This window comes from Palaemon carinicauda, chromosome 1 (genome assembly GCF_036898095.1).
Source record: "Palaemon carinicauda isolate YSFRI2023 chromosome 1, ASM3689809v2, whole genome shotgun sequence".
Taxonomy (NCBI): domain Eukaryota; kingdom Metazoa; phylum Arthropoda; class Malacostraca; order Decapoda; family Palaemonidae; genus Palaemon; species Palaemon carinicauda.
The window spans coordinates 213,525,385-213,542,307 of NC_090725.1; the positions used below are offsets into that span (position 1 = coordinate 213,525,385).

The 16,923-nt window shown below is 36.9% G+C and overlaps 1 protein-coding gene across 2 annotated transcripts in view; it reads left to right on the plus strand.

Annotated features, from left to right (window-relative positions):
• The first annotated feature begins 3,418 nt into the window (after positions 1 to 3,418).
• The window catches only part of LOC137653963 (uncharacterized), a 225,151-nt gene continuing 211,646 nt past the window's right edge, over positions 3,419 to 16,923 (plus strand). Inside the window, exon 1 of one of the 2 annotated variants that reach the window (XM_068387600.1) lies at positions 3,419 to 3,637. The gene's annotated coding sequence lies outside the window, so the exon portion shown is untranslated. Of the gene's footprint in view, positions 3,638 to 4,428; positions 4,513 to 16,923 lie in introns of those variants that run through there. The other variant, XM_068387605.1, reaches the window with a different exon arrangement.

Below are 16,923 nucleotides of genomic sequence, written 5' to 3' on the forward strand. Positions count from 1 at the left end.
GTAATTCTACGTTTTTTTTTTAAGAATTAACTTTTTTATTTCCCGTATTTTGTTACGAAGTCTTATGTAATCTCGTCTAGGCAAGCAGTACGAACCACACGAGGTATGAATATGAGAGATTAAGCAATTCTTATATTTACCTTGTGGTTAGAAAGTACAAGAAATTTCTCTAAATAAATTTACTTTTTTTTTTTTTTAATGTTTCGAGGTTTAGTTGGGCTGAGAGAGGGTTGCCTTGCAAGCAAGGTTTATTCCCTTGTTCAATTATTTATGTTGGCAACCTTACACTGCTAGGCCTTGGCTCCCATACTAATAGAATGATCTATTTAGAATTATCTAGAAGTTTTAGGTTAATATATATATATGCCCCCAGGAATATATAAGCAGCAGAAGAGATCCAACCTGTCCCTTTGAAAGAGCAAAGTTTGCCCTCTCTCCTCTCAAGCGCACCAAGTGTGTGCCCTATCCAACCTATATCGTACATAGTGTGTTCAAATATTGACGAATTCATTGAATGATATTTCAAATGTACTGTGTTAATGTAAGTACTTGTATAACATAAATTTTGTAACTGGCCCTGTGCAATTTAGGCTAAACAATGAAGTGTATTTATTTTGGCTTTACTGTTCGGTTACCTTGTGTGATCAAAAAGACGTACATTTAACAGTTACATTTATGTAAATTCCATTTAGTGTTTAATCATGAGAATGTTAAATTGTTAACTACTTTCATTTATTATTAAAATTGAATATTTTTATAAACTAATCCAGTGAAATAAGTGATTTATAATTTCTTCAAGGTAACATTTTCTTGTCTTAGTCTAAGGTTTTGTTCAGATTTAATATTTCGAGTAATTTAATGTTGGTTTAATTCTTTTTGTAATATTGATGTAATTTATTTTTAAATATATTCATTCATGTAAAGTATGTATTATTTTGATCACCAGTATTTTTGAACAGTGCTTGCTTGTATCCCTGACCAGAACCGAGGTAAGAGGTTGCTTCTGAATAGTTAATACCAAATAATCACCCAATATTTTTTTAGTGTTTCGTAAGAGACCTTTGGATATTTAGTGTTCATATATATTGCTGTCTGGGAGTTGTGTAACATTCTCAGAGCTCAGGTATTATTTTTCATGTGTAACAGACTTCTGTAATAAATTTTATAATCAGGTGAGTTTTGAGATCAGGAGTTTATGTGATTTGCCAGCTGTAATATATATATATATATATATATATATATATATATATATATATATATATATATATATATATATATATATATATATATATATATCCAAATATGTAAAAGCTGTACTTCCTATTATGCTAAAAAAAGTTCCACAATGATGCAAGACGTGTATAAGTCTATTTGTATTCTTGTTGATGTACACACGAACTTTAAAGCTTCCGTTCATCATCAGTAGACCAAGTCCACAGTTGATGAACGAAAGTTTTAAATTTCGTTGAGTGTGTGTGTGCGCGTGTATGTATGTATATATATATATATATATATATATATATATATATATATATATATATATATATATATATATATATATATATATATATATATATATATATGTATATATATCAGGTCAAATATTCAAGGAGTATATTCTAATACATCGATAAAGACAGATTATTTTCTGTTTAATACCACAGATATATATATGTATCAGCATCGGATGTAAACCTAAGTATAATTCGTTTTATTTTTTTTCTATGGTTATTCATGATCTGCTAGTGTGTATATTTCTGTTGCTAAACTAGTTGTTTTTGTTTACTTTGCTAAATTTATTTCGATATGGTCTTTTTTAAGGACATGAAACCATGTGTTGGAACACTTGTCAAGCGTCAAGTAAATATTCGAGGGAGTAAAATCAATTCTCAGAAAACTCTGATATGGCTGCTTTATCAGTTAGCCCTTTTTTCTTGTTCAGTATCTGGAGCAAAACTCTTATCTACTGAAAGTGTAAATTTAAATGGGATCACCATTTAAATTGGTTGCTACGCTTTTTTTCGATATCATTTTTAATATTGAAATGTGATATTAACAAAACTGCGTGGCATTAAAACTCCATACTTCTATAATTATTTAATAAGTTTACCAGTTCTAAATGTAATATATGTCTCAAACAAAGTTTAGGTTTTAATTTGCGAGGTAACTAGTATGGTGGACTTTGTTGTTTCTACAAGAAAAGAAAAAAAGAACAAAAGATAGGATAAAAATGGAAACTAAAAAGGAAATCTTCAAAATAATAACAAACAGACTTTTCTTTGATGAAATGTTTAATTTGAAGAAATTAAAATTTCTAAAAACAAATCTTGGATTTAACGAAAACCTTTAAACTTTGATAAAACTAAAATAATAATCAACACCTTCCGTTCAATGGTTGCTATAAGAAGAATGTAATAAAGGAGATGTGGAATATTGAAATAATCTCTCTCTCTCTCTCTCTCTCTCTCTCTCTCTCTCTCTCTCTCTCTCGTAGTAGTAGTAGTAGTAGTAGTAGTAGTAGTAGTAGCAGCAGTAGTAGTAGTAGTAGTAAAATTTCACTATATGAGCAGTAGATAAAGATATTGTGTTTCTGACATGAATCAAGTTGGAAGAAATGGTGAAATTAATTAAAATTCGAAGAGTCGAGAACTGCTTTAGATTGATGGGTGAACGGAAGGATGCAGGCGCTCCAATAAATACACCTACTCAGAGGTAATCAACAGCTGATGAGGTTTTCCCGATATATATTACATAGTTATGTACTAAAAGTAATTGTAGAGATTACTGCTGATGTGTTTTATATATTTTATCGGGATGCTATTATTACATAATGCATGTATAACCTATAATATTCAATGATTAGATGAAAATGGTAAAGAACATACGAAAAATAGCTCAAAAATAGCTAAAAATTACGTCAACTTTTAGGGGGGGGGGTACCCCACCTTGTTTGGCCATGTATTCCGACCAGCGCCTCTTTTTCAAATTGCTAAATCCGGCCTTGTTTAAGTATTATTCTAAAAGAAAACGATTTTTCCCTAAAAATAAGAAAATTATCCAAAAAGAAAGAAAAAAATAGCAAATTATCAGAAATTTCATATAAATGAATAATTTCTTAACCTGAAGTAACCCTTTATTTTTAAGAAAACTATTCAAGCATAATGTCAAATTGTTTCTATTTCATCATATTATGATAGACTAAGAACAATTGGTTTTGATGATAACATTTTTATTTGAGAGAGAGAGAGAGAGAGAGAGAGAGAGAGAGAGAGAGAGAGAGAGAGAGAGAGAGAGAGAGAGAGAGAGACTACTCTAAGGGAAACGACGATGGATAAAAAATAAAGTTAAAAGTACGAGACATGGACTCTATCCTTATGTTCTACTACTATTTCCTTTCGTGTGGCGGTTTCTGAAAACTATTAGTAGTGCTGTCATTGGTGGAAGCCCGGCCTGCAAGGAACACAGAACGTTTCTGCTGCTAAGGCCTTATCACTTGCCAAGTGAGACAGGCTGCTTCAATGGTCGACTAAACTTCACACCAAATAACTCGGTTTCAACGAGAGGAACTCCTATATCAAGAGATTTGGCTTAGTGATTTCAAATTGACTATAAGTACAGTGACACCATCAACCAGGAGGTATGTGATTTAGAAGTATTAGCAAAGTAAAAACGTGGTGTAATTCACGCTAATGGTATGAAACTAGAGAGTAGAAAAATTTCAGTCGTTTTCGTTCTATTTCATTTTTTTAAAGGTTTCTTTTTATATCTTCAGAAGATTTTTTTCCTGTATATAATATATATGGATTTTTGATACTACAATGTTTGTATCACTTTAATTATTCAAGTTAATTGAAAGAAACAACGGGCCCAGATTCGACTTTTCTGTGTTCAAACTATGTGTTGGGGGTAATCTAAAAAACTAAGGTAAAGTGCATATGTTGCATGGTGGGCTTACATAATGTATCTTTTTCTATTCCCAAGTAACTTTTGTTGGCATGCGGCGATAAGGCATTATTTAAATGATTACTCTCTTATATTGAACTAAAGTTTCTTGATACTTGTTAATTTTGCTTTGTAGGTTCTTTGCTATTTAAAATACTAAAGTACTTATCTCTTGATTTTAAAGTACGCACCCGATAAGTAAGCGATGCAAAGGGGATGTTAACATTACATAATTTCTTCTGATGTTTGTTGTAATGTCCCAATTGTCATACTTTAACGTTTTATATGGTGCGATATCATAAGAATTTTGACTATTGTTAAAATCCCCTCATCATAAGCGACAACCTGTATAACCCATCTGAAAAGAAAAAAATGCTTTCGATTCGCGATAGAAGTTGATAAGTCAATTCTCTGAAACATCATAGATAGCCTTATCGATATTCCGCCAAAGAACACAAAACCAAGCATCTGCATGTATTGCAATCACAAAGTCAAACTCACAGAAGAGCCGAAACAACCAAAGAAAACTTTTCCATAATATCAACATTAGAGAAAACGACAAGGTCTCTGGTGAGTGAAAGAAGTAGAGAGAAAAAAGTAAACAATAGAAACTTTCCTTCACTTGCGATTTCACGAATAGATACCAGCCAGTATTTTTATTCAATTAACTGAAATGTGGTACACGTTAAGTGTAATCTCTGTTATCGATGTTTAGGAAAGTATATTTTCCATCAATGGTATAATGAGGAAAGAGGAACTGAGGAGTTAGTTTGTGTTCTTATTGGAATTTGGAAGAGCCACGTGCGATTTAAATACACGCTGTAATATATATGTTTTTCTTGGGTGAACAACGTGTAAACAAAACATTTCTTCTTATTACATTCTCCTCGCAAATGCATGATTAAGAGTGCAAGAAAAAATAGTAAAAATACAGTAAGTGTTTAGAAATAATTTTTTGTTCTTAGTTCTCTTGTTTTGTTGTGTTCTGCTATTATTAATTTTCTCGAATCGTTAGGTTTAATTTCATCCCACCCAAAACCCCGATACCCACTTGTGGATTCCCCATCACTTTTGTGGTATGTAGGGTGGTGGTAATCGGAAAACGATAGTATTGCTGAAGATAACAAGATTAAAACACAAGAAAACTGGCAGAAGAGATGTGTTTTCATGCAGAAATGGCTCATTGGAGCCTACCGAATTTTTACCATATCTTGCATAAGAAAGAGGGGTAAGAATGGAGACCAAAGTCTTCAGGGTAACTAGGAAAGAGGAAGTAAAGTAATGCTAAATGTGATGGGAGTATTAGAATTACAGTAGTAAAATGGTTGGGCCAAGAAAGGAAGGATCAACATGCAGTATTTTCAGGAGGATAAGCCATGTAAAAGAGTAGACATCAATAGATTTATATAAAGATTCTCTGTTTGGAAAGATTTTGAACGAAGGAGGAAAAATGTGGAACATGCTAGAGAGATTTATTGAAAATTAATTAATTAATTTATGAGAGGGGAATTAGGTGGGTGTTGTTCCTAGTATATGGAATATTAATTTGACTAACAATAATAATTTGACTTACGTAATGTCTATTAAGGGCCAGAGTACCACTTTTAGGCTCTGTATAAGTGTGAAACACCCATTTGTATGGGAGTAACAAAACGTTTTATCAACGATGCCACTTTTAGAACTGTATAGTCTGTAATGAAATTGATGATACTCCCACATAATTATATGACAATTTTCAGTCGTGTAATATGTTGTTTCAAACAATGAATTTATTAGTAAAGCAATGTGTGTGTATTTTTTTTTTTATTGAATTGATTTGCTATCATTCATTCGTGAATATCTTCAAATCTGTATTATCTGCGCAGTATTTTTTTAGTTGAAAACCCTATTCATCAATATTTTTCGACTAACTTTAAAATTTGATAAGTAAATTAAGACAAGTTCTTATGTAGGTGTGTTATTATATGTAGTTTTTTACATTAACAAAATACGAATACAGTTAGGCTGTGTATAATTTAATTTAATGGTGTAATAATATTTCAAGTTTTAGTGACTGTTATTGTTGTTAAATTTACTTATATACGAGAATTGCAGTGAAGTTGCTTAATGTCAACAAACAATTATCTGAGCTACAAACGCCAGAGAGAGAGAGAGAGAGAGAGAGAGAGAGAGAGAGAGAGAGAGAGAGAGAGAGAGAAGAGAGAGAGAGAGAGAGCACACACACATATATATATATGTATATATATATATATATATATATATATATATATATATATATCTATATATATATATATATATATATATATATATATATATATATATATATATATATATATATATATATATATATATATATATATATATATGTCTGTCTGTATGTATGTCTGTATGTAAAGTTTTAATTCAGAGAAATTTTATTTTCGTTTTATGCCCTTCGGGTAGTATATTTTTCTTTCTCCGAGAAGCTTTTGCAACCTTGAACATTTCCCCTTGATATTAACTAACGCACCATTGAGAATGAATTGTCCCACTTCCATTTCTTCTTAAAATTATCCCAGATTTACTTTCGTGTATGGGAATACTTTGTCTCATTTACCTTTTGATTTTGCAGTATCAATATATTAGGAGAAATCGAATGAAAACTGTGATATAGATAATGCCATGAAGAAAATATGGCAACAACTGGAACGCAGAACGGAAGAGATTGCAGAACGTTTTGTCGTCCTGAACGTAAATAAACATACCTCTCCTGACACTTCACAACCTGACAGGAAAAGAGAGAGAGAGAGAGAGAGAGAGAGAGAGAGAGAGAGAGAGAGAGAGAGAGAGAGAGAGAGAGAGCACGCACATATGTTTTGCTCAAGATAACGATTTGATGTTCGGTAGGGTAATGCTTTTAATAGGCCAAGTATATCGATCATGGTTGTCTTGCTTGGTTTGAAATCGCAATAGAAAGAAATAAGATTAGATTGCCGAATACAAAGGGTTTCCAACGAATGAGATTTTTTTTTCTAACTAAACGTGTCTGTGAAACAACACGAATAATAATAAGAATAACGACAATAATAGTGACTCTTTTTCTTGTAGGCTACTTTGTTGATAATTTGAATTGGAGATTTTAAAACCAGAGGAGAAAGAAGAAAATTCACATATTCCTAAAGACATCTGTCGAATTGGAAATGAGGGTCATTATTCCAAATTGGGAAATGTTTACAATTAATTTTTAATTTGGTTTGCTTCAGGGAAATTCAGTTCTTTAGACGATCTGTTTTTTCTTTTTAATTATGAAGAACGTATGAATTTTAATTTCAATTTGTTACGTATATCTTTATTATTAAAAATACATACATATATCGTTGTATATATTAAAAACAAAGGAGCTTTCACATTTTGTTTTCAAAGTGCCTCTTCAGCTGAAGAATGAAAAAGTTTTACAATGATTCAAATGTAAACTAAAACATATGACAACTAGGGCAGGTACTCTGTAGAGCGCATACATTCGCCTATAACGTGTATATCACAAGATAAGCAATTTGATTATGAAAATTTTAGCAAAATTTTCATGCAAATCATATGAAAATTGACCACGAAATGGCAAACACGTTTTTGACCTTTTCGTGACCTTAGCATTGATTTTTTACCCAATTACTCCAAAGTCTAATAAAATTGTCCTTGGATCATGGCCAATCATCCCACCCTAATTTCATGAGATTCGGTCAAATAGTTGTTTAGTTTTGCAATTCACAAACACACAGACAGACAAACAAACAAATACGCGCCCATCAAAATATAATCTTCACAACGAAGCTCGAAAAGGTCATTATAAGATAAAATATATTAAAGACCCAAAGTAGGAATCGAAGCTAAAACAATAGATTTAAAGGGAAAGGTAGTTGCTACCGAGTAAACGGTCTTAATGTACAAATAGCTACTATGTATTTCAGGGAGTTTGAGTCCCTTTTTTTTTTGCATATTTTTTAAATTAAGCAATAGATCGGTGTGTTACTTTGCAACAGCGTGTTTGAACCCCTCCCCTAATTTTTGGTAAGAATTTCAATTTCCAAATTCAACATTATTATTATTATTATTATTATTATTATTATTATTATTATTATTATTATTATTATTATTATTATTATTATTAGGTAAGCTACAGCCATTGTTGGAAAAAATAGGATGCTATAAGCGCAATGGCTCCAATAGGGATAATTAGCCTAGTGAGGAGAGGAAATAAAGAAATAAACTACAGGAGAATCAATGAACAAAATAAGATATTTTAAGAATAGTAACAACAGTAAAATAAATCTTTCATGTGTAATCTATAAAAAGAGTCTTATATCAGCTTGTTTAACAATAAACATTTGCTGCAAGTTTGAACTATTGAATTTCCATCGATTCAACTGCCTGAATAGGACGATCATTACACAACTTGGTCATAAATGGAATAAAACTTCTAGGAACTGTGTAGTATGAGCCTTATGATGGAGAAGCCGTGACTATTAGAATTAACTGTAGACCTATACCTAGCATTACGAGCAAGATGGCACTGTCCAGGAATGTCTGAAAGCAAAGGAAAGTCAGAATCATGAAAAGTCTTATGCAAATGCATAAAAAGCTAACTGAACGACGATGACAGAGATTAATATGTATATCAGGAATAAGAAATTTAATAGACCGCAAATTCTTGTCCAACAAAATTAGATGGCATTCAACAGCCGAAGACCAAACCGGAGAACAATACACGAGACAATGTAAATGAAAGAATTAAAACATTTCTTCAGAGTAAATAGATCACCCAAACGCTTAAAAGGCTTTCGCAATAAGCCAACTTTTGTGCAATCGAAGAAGAAACAGACCGAATGAGTTTCTCAAAAGTAAATTTATCAAGAATCACATAAAAGTTTAAGTTATAGAGTTAAAAAAAGAAGTTTTCAGGCACTTTACTTTTGAATCTAATTTTAGCCAGCAAAGCTGATTAGCGATTTTGGGCATAAGAGGTTGGGTACTACTGAACTTGTCTTGAGTATCTAATTAAAGTAAAAATTGCTCATTACCCACAACATTCGTCTGCTTACCCTTTATTATTATTATTATTATTATTATTATTATTATTATTATTATTATTATTATTATTATTATTATTATTATTAGCTAAGCTACAACCAAAGTTGGAAAAACATGATGCTATAAACCCAGGGGCTCCAACGGAAAAATTAGCCCAGTGACGCAAGGAAATAAAAAAAGTAAATACACTACAAGGGAAGTAATGAACAATCAAAGTACAATATTTTAAGAGCAGTGACAACATTAAAATAGATATTTCATATACAGTATAAACTAAAAAAACTTAAAAAAAGAGGAGTAGAAATATGATAGATTAGTGTGCCTGAGTGTACCCTCAAGCAAGAGAACTCTACCCCAAGAGGTACAGAGGCTATTGCACTACCCAAGCGAGAGAACACTGGTTTGATTTTGGAGTGTCCTCCTAGAGGAGCTGCTAACCTAAGCCAAAAAGTCTATTTTACCCTTACCAAGAGGAAAGCAGCCACTGAACAGGCACAGTGCAATAGTTGATCCCTTGAGTGAACACGAATTGTTTTGTAATTTCAGTGTTGACAGTTGTTTATGGACAGAGGAGAATTTGGAAAGAATAGGCCAGACTATTCGGTGTAGCCTATGTGTAGGCAAAGGAAAATGATTCGTAGCCAGAGAGAGGGATTCGATGCCTACTGTCTGGCCACTCAAAGGACCCATTAACTTTAGCGGTAGTATATCAACGGGTGGCTGGTGCCCTGGCCAACCATCTACCTTTTCCTTTACGCCATTCCACCCTGTAATATAAGTTACTTTCATGGATGTTATTTTTTTGTTTAATTTATTTTTATTCCAATTTTTTTTATCATTTGATTTTTATCATAAATTCATTGTTCTACCAATGTAGTAAAATATAATGGGCTCAACTCACAGAAGTATTCATAACCAATCGAGACAATGTGCTCGATATCATAGATGTATATCAGTAGATCATCATTATCCTGCTCTTATCATCCTTCCTCTCTCTCTATCAATCAAGCTTTGTAAAATGGATAATAAGATTAGGAAACGGAATAAAGAGAGGATAAATGCATATGGTCAAATACTTTTGTACTATAATCACATAAAAGCATTGGTGTAACAATTAAACAATTGGGGGAACAAATATTTTCTTTTATTAATTTTTCGTCACTGTCGTCACTATTTGGAAATAAATCATCCTCGTCGTAACACTATGTTGCTGATAATTGGACCAAAAGTTTCATGTACTATTGTGGACAATAGTTTCTGTCCACTCTACTGCTCCCTTTCAAGACGGCAGGTGGATTCTGGCGGTACTACCACACCACTATGTAAACTAGGAACCAGGCATTTCTGTATTTAGAGAGAGATTTCCCCCTCTCTCTCCCCTATACTTAACATTTAAGTAGATGCATTAGTTGATCTTTACAGTAATATCCATTTTGAATGCTGTCTATAAATCATAATCATAAATTTGTTGTTGTTTTTTCACTTAGTGGAAACATGACTGACTTTATAACTAAATGCTTGAGTATTTTACTTTTATCCTGCAAATAGAGTAAAAATTAAAAGATTATGAATCGAACAGTAGGACAACCGTGAGTCAGTCATATCTTGCTGATTAAATCTTGCAAAGATGCCAACACTTAGCACTACCAATAGTATTTTCAAAAGGTAATTTTTATTGCATATTAAATGAACTTGCCTTTTTGTTTTCTTCATATTACGGTATACTTTCCTTAGACTTCAAATCATAATAGAGTCTGTCCAAGACAATGGTCCTTTACAGCAAGGCATGCTGCCAAATCAAACTTAGAACATGCGTCTCTCTCTCTCTCTCTCTCTCTCTCTCTCTCTCTCTCTCTCTCTCTCTCTCTGTATGCAATTTCAAAGTGATATTTAATACGTTCTATATATAGTAAAGGTTTGATACCTTCTGTATATAGTAAAGGAAGTTACATAGTCAATGAGTGTAGATGTTAGGGATGCTAACAAATATTTGTTTGAATTCTTTGACCTTGGAAGGGATTATTTTCCATGTGCCTCGTTGTGGTGGTGGTCGGTGTGTCCCCCAGGTCAAATCAAGTAGGTATGTAGGGAAACGTTATTCTAATGATTAAAAAAGAATACGGGAAAATGAATTCTTCATAAGTATAATATACGTCTATCTATCTATCTATCTATCTATATATATATATATATATATATATATATATATATATATATATATATATATACATATATATGTATATATATGTGTGTGTATATATATATATATATCTATCTATCTATCTATCTATCTATCTATATATATATATATATATATATATATATATATATATATATATATATATGGCCAGAAACTATTGTCTTTGAATTGGTTCCCCTTGGGTCTCTGATCCCGATGTACAAGAGAGAATCCAAACATTAATGTATTGAAATATATAGCTTATTCGAATATATATGTATGTATATATACATACATGCATATACCTACCCCTAGGATTAGAGAGTCCTTGGCATCTACTTTGAGGTGCCTTACCTCTATCAATAGAGGCTCTTTGACATCTTTTTTTGAGGTGTCATAACTACTAGCATTAAAGTTCTTTTACCTCAATTTTGAGGTGCCATGCATCTAGTATTAGAGGCTCCTTGACCTCTATTTTGAGGTGGCTTACCTCTTGCATTAAAGGCTCTATAACATCTGTTTTGAGGTGCCTTGCCTCTTTTATTACATACTCTTTAACCTCTATTTTGAGGTTCCATGTTTCTAGCATTAGAGGTTCTTTGCCTCTATTTTGAGGTACCTTACCTCTAGCATTAAAGGTCCTCTGACCTATATTTTGAGGTGCCTTACCTGTAGTATTAGAGGCCCATTGACCTATATTTTGAGGTGCCTTACCTCTAGCATTAGAGGTCCTTTGCCCTATATTTTGAGGTGCCTTACCTCTAGCATTATAAGCTCCTTAACCTCTATTTTGAAGTGCCATTCTTCCAGCATTAGAGGTTCTTTTACCTCTATTTTGAGGTGATATACTTCTAGCATTAGAGGTTCTTTGACCTCTATTTTGAGGAGCCTTACCTCTAGCATTATAGGCTCTTTAACGTCTATTTTGAGGTGCTATACTTCCAGCATTAGAGGTTCTTTGACCTCTATTTTGAGGTGCCATACTTCTAGCATTAGAGATTTTTTTTACCTCTATTTTGAGGTGCCTAACCTTTAGCATTATAGGCTCTTGAACGTCTATTTTGAGGTGCCATACTTCCAGCATTAGAGTTTCTTGGATCTCTATTTTGAGGTGCCTCACCTTTAGCATTATACGCTCTTAAACGTCTAATTTGAAGTGCCATACTTCCAGCATTAGAGATTCTTTGACCTCTATTTTGAGGTGCCATACTTCTAGTATTAGAGGTTCTTTGACCTCTATTTTGAGGTGCCTTATCTTTAGCATGAGAGTTTCTTTGACCTCTATTTTGAGGGGCATATTTCCAACATTAGAGGTTCTTTGACCTTTATTTTGAGGTGCCTTACCTTTAGCATTATAGTCTATTTTGAGGTGCCATACTTCCAGCATTAAAGGTTCTTGCCCCCTCTATTTTGAGGTGTCTTACCTTTAGCATTATAGGCTCTTTAATGTCTATTTTGAGGTGCCATGCTTACAGTATTAAAGGTTCTTGGACCTCCATTTTGAGGTGCCATACTTCTAGCATTAGAGGCTCTTTTACCTCTGTTCTGAGGTGCCTTACCTTTAGCATTACAGGCTCTTTAACCTCTATTTTGAGGTACCATACTTCCAGCATCGGAGGTTCTTTGACCTACATTTTGAGATGCTATGCTTCGATAATCACAGGTTCTTTGACCTCTATTTTGAGGTGCCATACTTCTAGGAATAGAGGTTCTTTAACCTCCATTTTGAGGTACCTTACTTCTAGTATTAGTCTCTTTAACCTCTATTTTGAGGTACCATACTTCTAGGATTTGAGGTTATTTGTCTTCTATTGTGAGGTGCCTTACCTCTAGCATTACAGGCCCATTAGCCTCTATTTTGAAGTCCCATACCTCTAGGATTAGAGGTTCTTTGACCTCTGTTTTGAGGTGCTTTACTTCTAGTATTACTGTCTCATTAACCTCTATTTTGAGGGGCCATACTTCTAGGGATACAGGTTCTTTGACCTCCATTTTGAGGTACCTTACCTCTAGTATTACAGTCTCTTTAACCTCTATTTTGAGGTACCATACTTTTAGGATTAGAGGTTATTTGTCCTCAATTGTGACGTGCCTTACCTCTAGCATTACAGGCCCGTTAGCCTCTATTTTGAGGTCCCATACCTCTAGGATTAGAGGTTCTTTGACCTCTATTTTGAGGTGCCTTACCTCTAGTATTACAGGCTCATTAACCTCTATTTTTAGGTGCCGTACTTCTAGGACTCAATTTTTTTTTTCTACCTCTATTTTGATGTGTTTCAGCTCTAGCATTGCAGACTTTTTAATCTTTATTTTGAGGTGCCATACTTCTTGGATTAAAGTTTTTTTTTTTTTTACCTCTTACCTGTGCAAACCTGACCTATCTTGTTCACCCAGAATGCCCTAGAGTGATGCTTCGGTCAGCCTTTTCAGATCGCCATTCTGGTCTGGCCATGTTTAAAGACACACGTCCTCATCTCGCTTGCGTTCGTTGGAGTTTTTTCTCTTCTTAGTTTGTCTTGGATCTCATGGTCCTCGAATTCCATCGTGGAATCTGTGAGAGTGCAACATTGTTGCCTAGGTGTGACTGGTAAGCTGTGTGCAGCTTTTTTGAAAGTCGTCCCCCACGTGTTATGTACGTTGTGTTGGGGCCATGTGTGTTCCCGGACTGACACGTGTGATGAGGGTGTGTGCTGGACCAATGCCCAGTGGGCCAAGATGGCTGCAAAAAAGAAGACCAAGAGGGACAAGTCGCCCTCGAAGAAGGGCAGTGTTTCTCGTCCTTGTTGGGTCAGTCTATCCATGCATCCCTCTCTGTCCTCTGTGTTATCCACGGTAACGGAGGTACTTCCCTCTGGGTCAGAGAGAGGTGACCGTGTTTCGGCCCCCCAGCCTAGGAGTTGTTCTCCTTTCAAAACGGAGAACGGAACCATCTTTTTGACCTTCCCGTCACCGAGGAGGGCCACAGAGAAGTTTGCTGGGACCTTAAAGGCATTTATGTCGAATTGTGAGCACCTGCTCCAAGGTTGCGCGGTTCCTTCAGTGGATGACCCTTATCCCTGCTCAGAGGTCCCATGTGGGCTGATCCGCTCGTCCGCCGATGGAAGGTCGAGGACCATCAGATCTGATAGGTCTCCAGAGCCGCCAACCCTCTTGCCGGCGCGACTTCACGGCCGTTTATTCGCCACCAGTGACCGGCTCCTCGACCCCTTCGCAAGTAGGGAAGCCTCCGCTCAGCAGCCCCCCGTAGCTGTCCTCATGGGAACAAGAGTCCTTTTTAAGGCACCCCGAGGACTGCCGTTCAGGTCACCGCTAAGGGATACTTCTCCGGGGAGGGGAGCTACAGACCCGATTTCCCAGACCCCTTAGGAGGATTTTTATCCGTCAGTCAGCGCTGTCTATCCTCCCCCGGTCTTTGAGGACCATCCACGCTGTGGAGGACCAGAGGACCATATGAAGGGGTGCCGTCCTTCTAGGTCTTGCTCATACGACTTCAAGTCTCCGGACCCCTCTCCAGCTCCAAAGAGGAGCGGAAGAGAAGTGGGGTGGCGCAGAACTCCCTCGTAAGGGAGATCGGACCGCCTGGAGAGGCGATCTCCGGATCTGGGGCAGGGCACTTGTATACGGCGAGAGGGTTTTGGAGATGGGATCCCGGGACCACCACGGGGCCTATAAGAAGGTTCACCGACCTACAAGATCCCATTCCGGTGCAAGTTCGACTCCACGACACCGGTCTGTATCGTCCCTCCAAGTGTTCTGGATCTTCCCCTATTCCCGCAAAGGGCGGGGACCAAGGTGAGTAAGTGCTGGTCTCAGTATGACACTGAGACCGTTGTCCCTTTTATTTCAGTAACATCATCCCAGATGTTCGGGTGCAGGGGCATACTGTGGAACGTATGCTTCATACTTAGTCATGCATGAAGAAAGAATGATTAAGAACTATTAATGTTTTCGTATTTCTTGATTGAAGGTTGTAGCAATGTCTGCACACCAATGACTTTCATTGTTTATGATTAGTTGCGGTCAAGCCATCACTTTGGATGAAGGATTTTCTGATATGGTCAATTTCCTTTTTATGCGTAGGTGTATTTATGGATTTTATGTGTTTTGTGTATATATAAACAGTTATATACATTTAGGTACGCAAGTGTGTATTTTGACAAAACTTTTCTCATGTACGTCAAGTTTGTCTCCTTACAGTAACCTTATATCGGGACATTTCCTTTTTCATTTGCAGGTGTATATATATAGATAATATGTTTATGTATATATATACTCGGGTATATATGTTTTAGATACATAAGTGTGTTTAGACAATACTTTTCTCATGTACGGCAAGTTTGTCTTCCTTACAGTGACGTGGGCCTCAACCGCTGCACGTTCTGTGCCAGTTGTGACCTGATATACATCATTGTCAGGTGTTAAGGGCTTTAAAGGTCTCTCAGGAGTGGCAGAGGCAAGGGACAGTGACTTTGCCCTTTCGAATGGGACAATGCCCAAAAGACTGCCATATATACATGTGATCGTTTTCCGTTGATGCTACGGCAGATGGTCCTGTGGGCTCCCCCCAAACACCCCCATCCTTGGCTCACAAGGATGGTAGGGTTGCAGCGCCAAGGGGTACTGACGAGTTTGAGCAGGACTCGAGCCCTGTACTGGCGTTCACCAGTCAGGGACATTACCACATCAGTCACCATGACCTCTATCCCCACTCAGCATGTGACCCGTATCCCCGCTCAGCTGACGACACCTATACCCGATCAGTGGATGACCCTTATCTCCGCTCAGTGGATGACGCTTATCCCTGCCCAGCGGATGACCCTTATCCCCACTCAACGGATGACCCTTATCCCCACTCAACGGATGACCCTTATCTCCGCTCAGCAGTAGCCACGTGGACACTTCCGCCATCCCACCGATGGAGGGGCAAAGGTTCCCGGACCCAGTGGGTCATAGGACCCGCCAATCCTCTGCCTCACTCGGCATGGCGACATGGTACCCGCCACCCACAAGCGGCTCCTTGGTCCCTCAGTGGAAGGTGGAGCCGCTCTCCGCACATGGAGGGATATTGTCATCGCCCGCTCAAAGGCGTTCATATGCCGACCTGGTCCCGCAGGACAAAGAAGTCTTCTTGGGCACTCCCAGGACCCCGCTAAGGGATCTGTTTCCAGGTTGAGGACCATGTGAAGGGGCGTCACCCTTCTAGGTCTCGCTTCTACGGCTCTGGGTCTCCGGTCCCCGCTCCAGCCCTGAGGCGGAGCTGAGAGGAGGAGCGGCGCAGAACCCCCTCGAACCTCGGAAGGGATATTGGACCATCGGGAGTTGCACTATTGGCTCCACGTGGGAACCACGGGACCCAAACCACTAAACCGACAGTGCGTTGGCCTATCCAGCCAAAGAACTCTCAAGCTCCCTGCAGGGGATAGGCCAACATGGTTGTCCACCCGCGGTTCACCGCCACATGCCTTCTGCCGGAGGTGGCCGGCTCCTTTGAGCCTCCGCGGGTAGAATAACCGCCATCCGCCCTCGTGTTGGAGGAGTTTGCCTGGCGGGGATCGGCCAGCATGGCCGTCAATCCGCCGATCTACGCGGCCTGCCGACTCTCTTCCACCACCCGCAACCAGCTCCCAACAAGAGAAGGTTGTGGGTAAATTACAAGCCATAATCTCCAAGTGCGAGCACTTGCTTTAGAGTTACGTGGCTTGTCCAGCGGATAAACCTTATCCCTGTTTGGAGGCCCC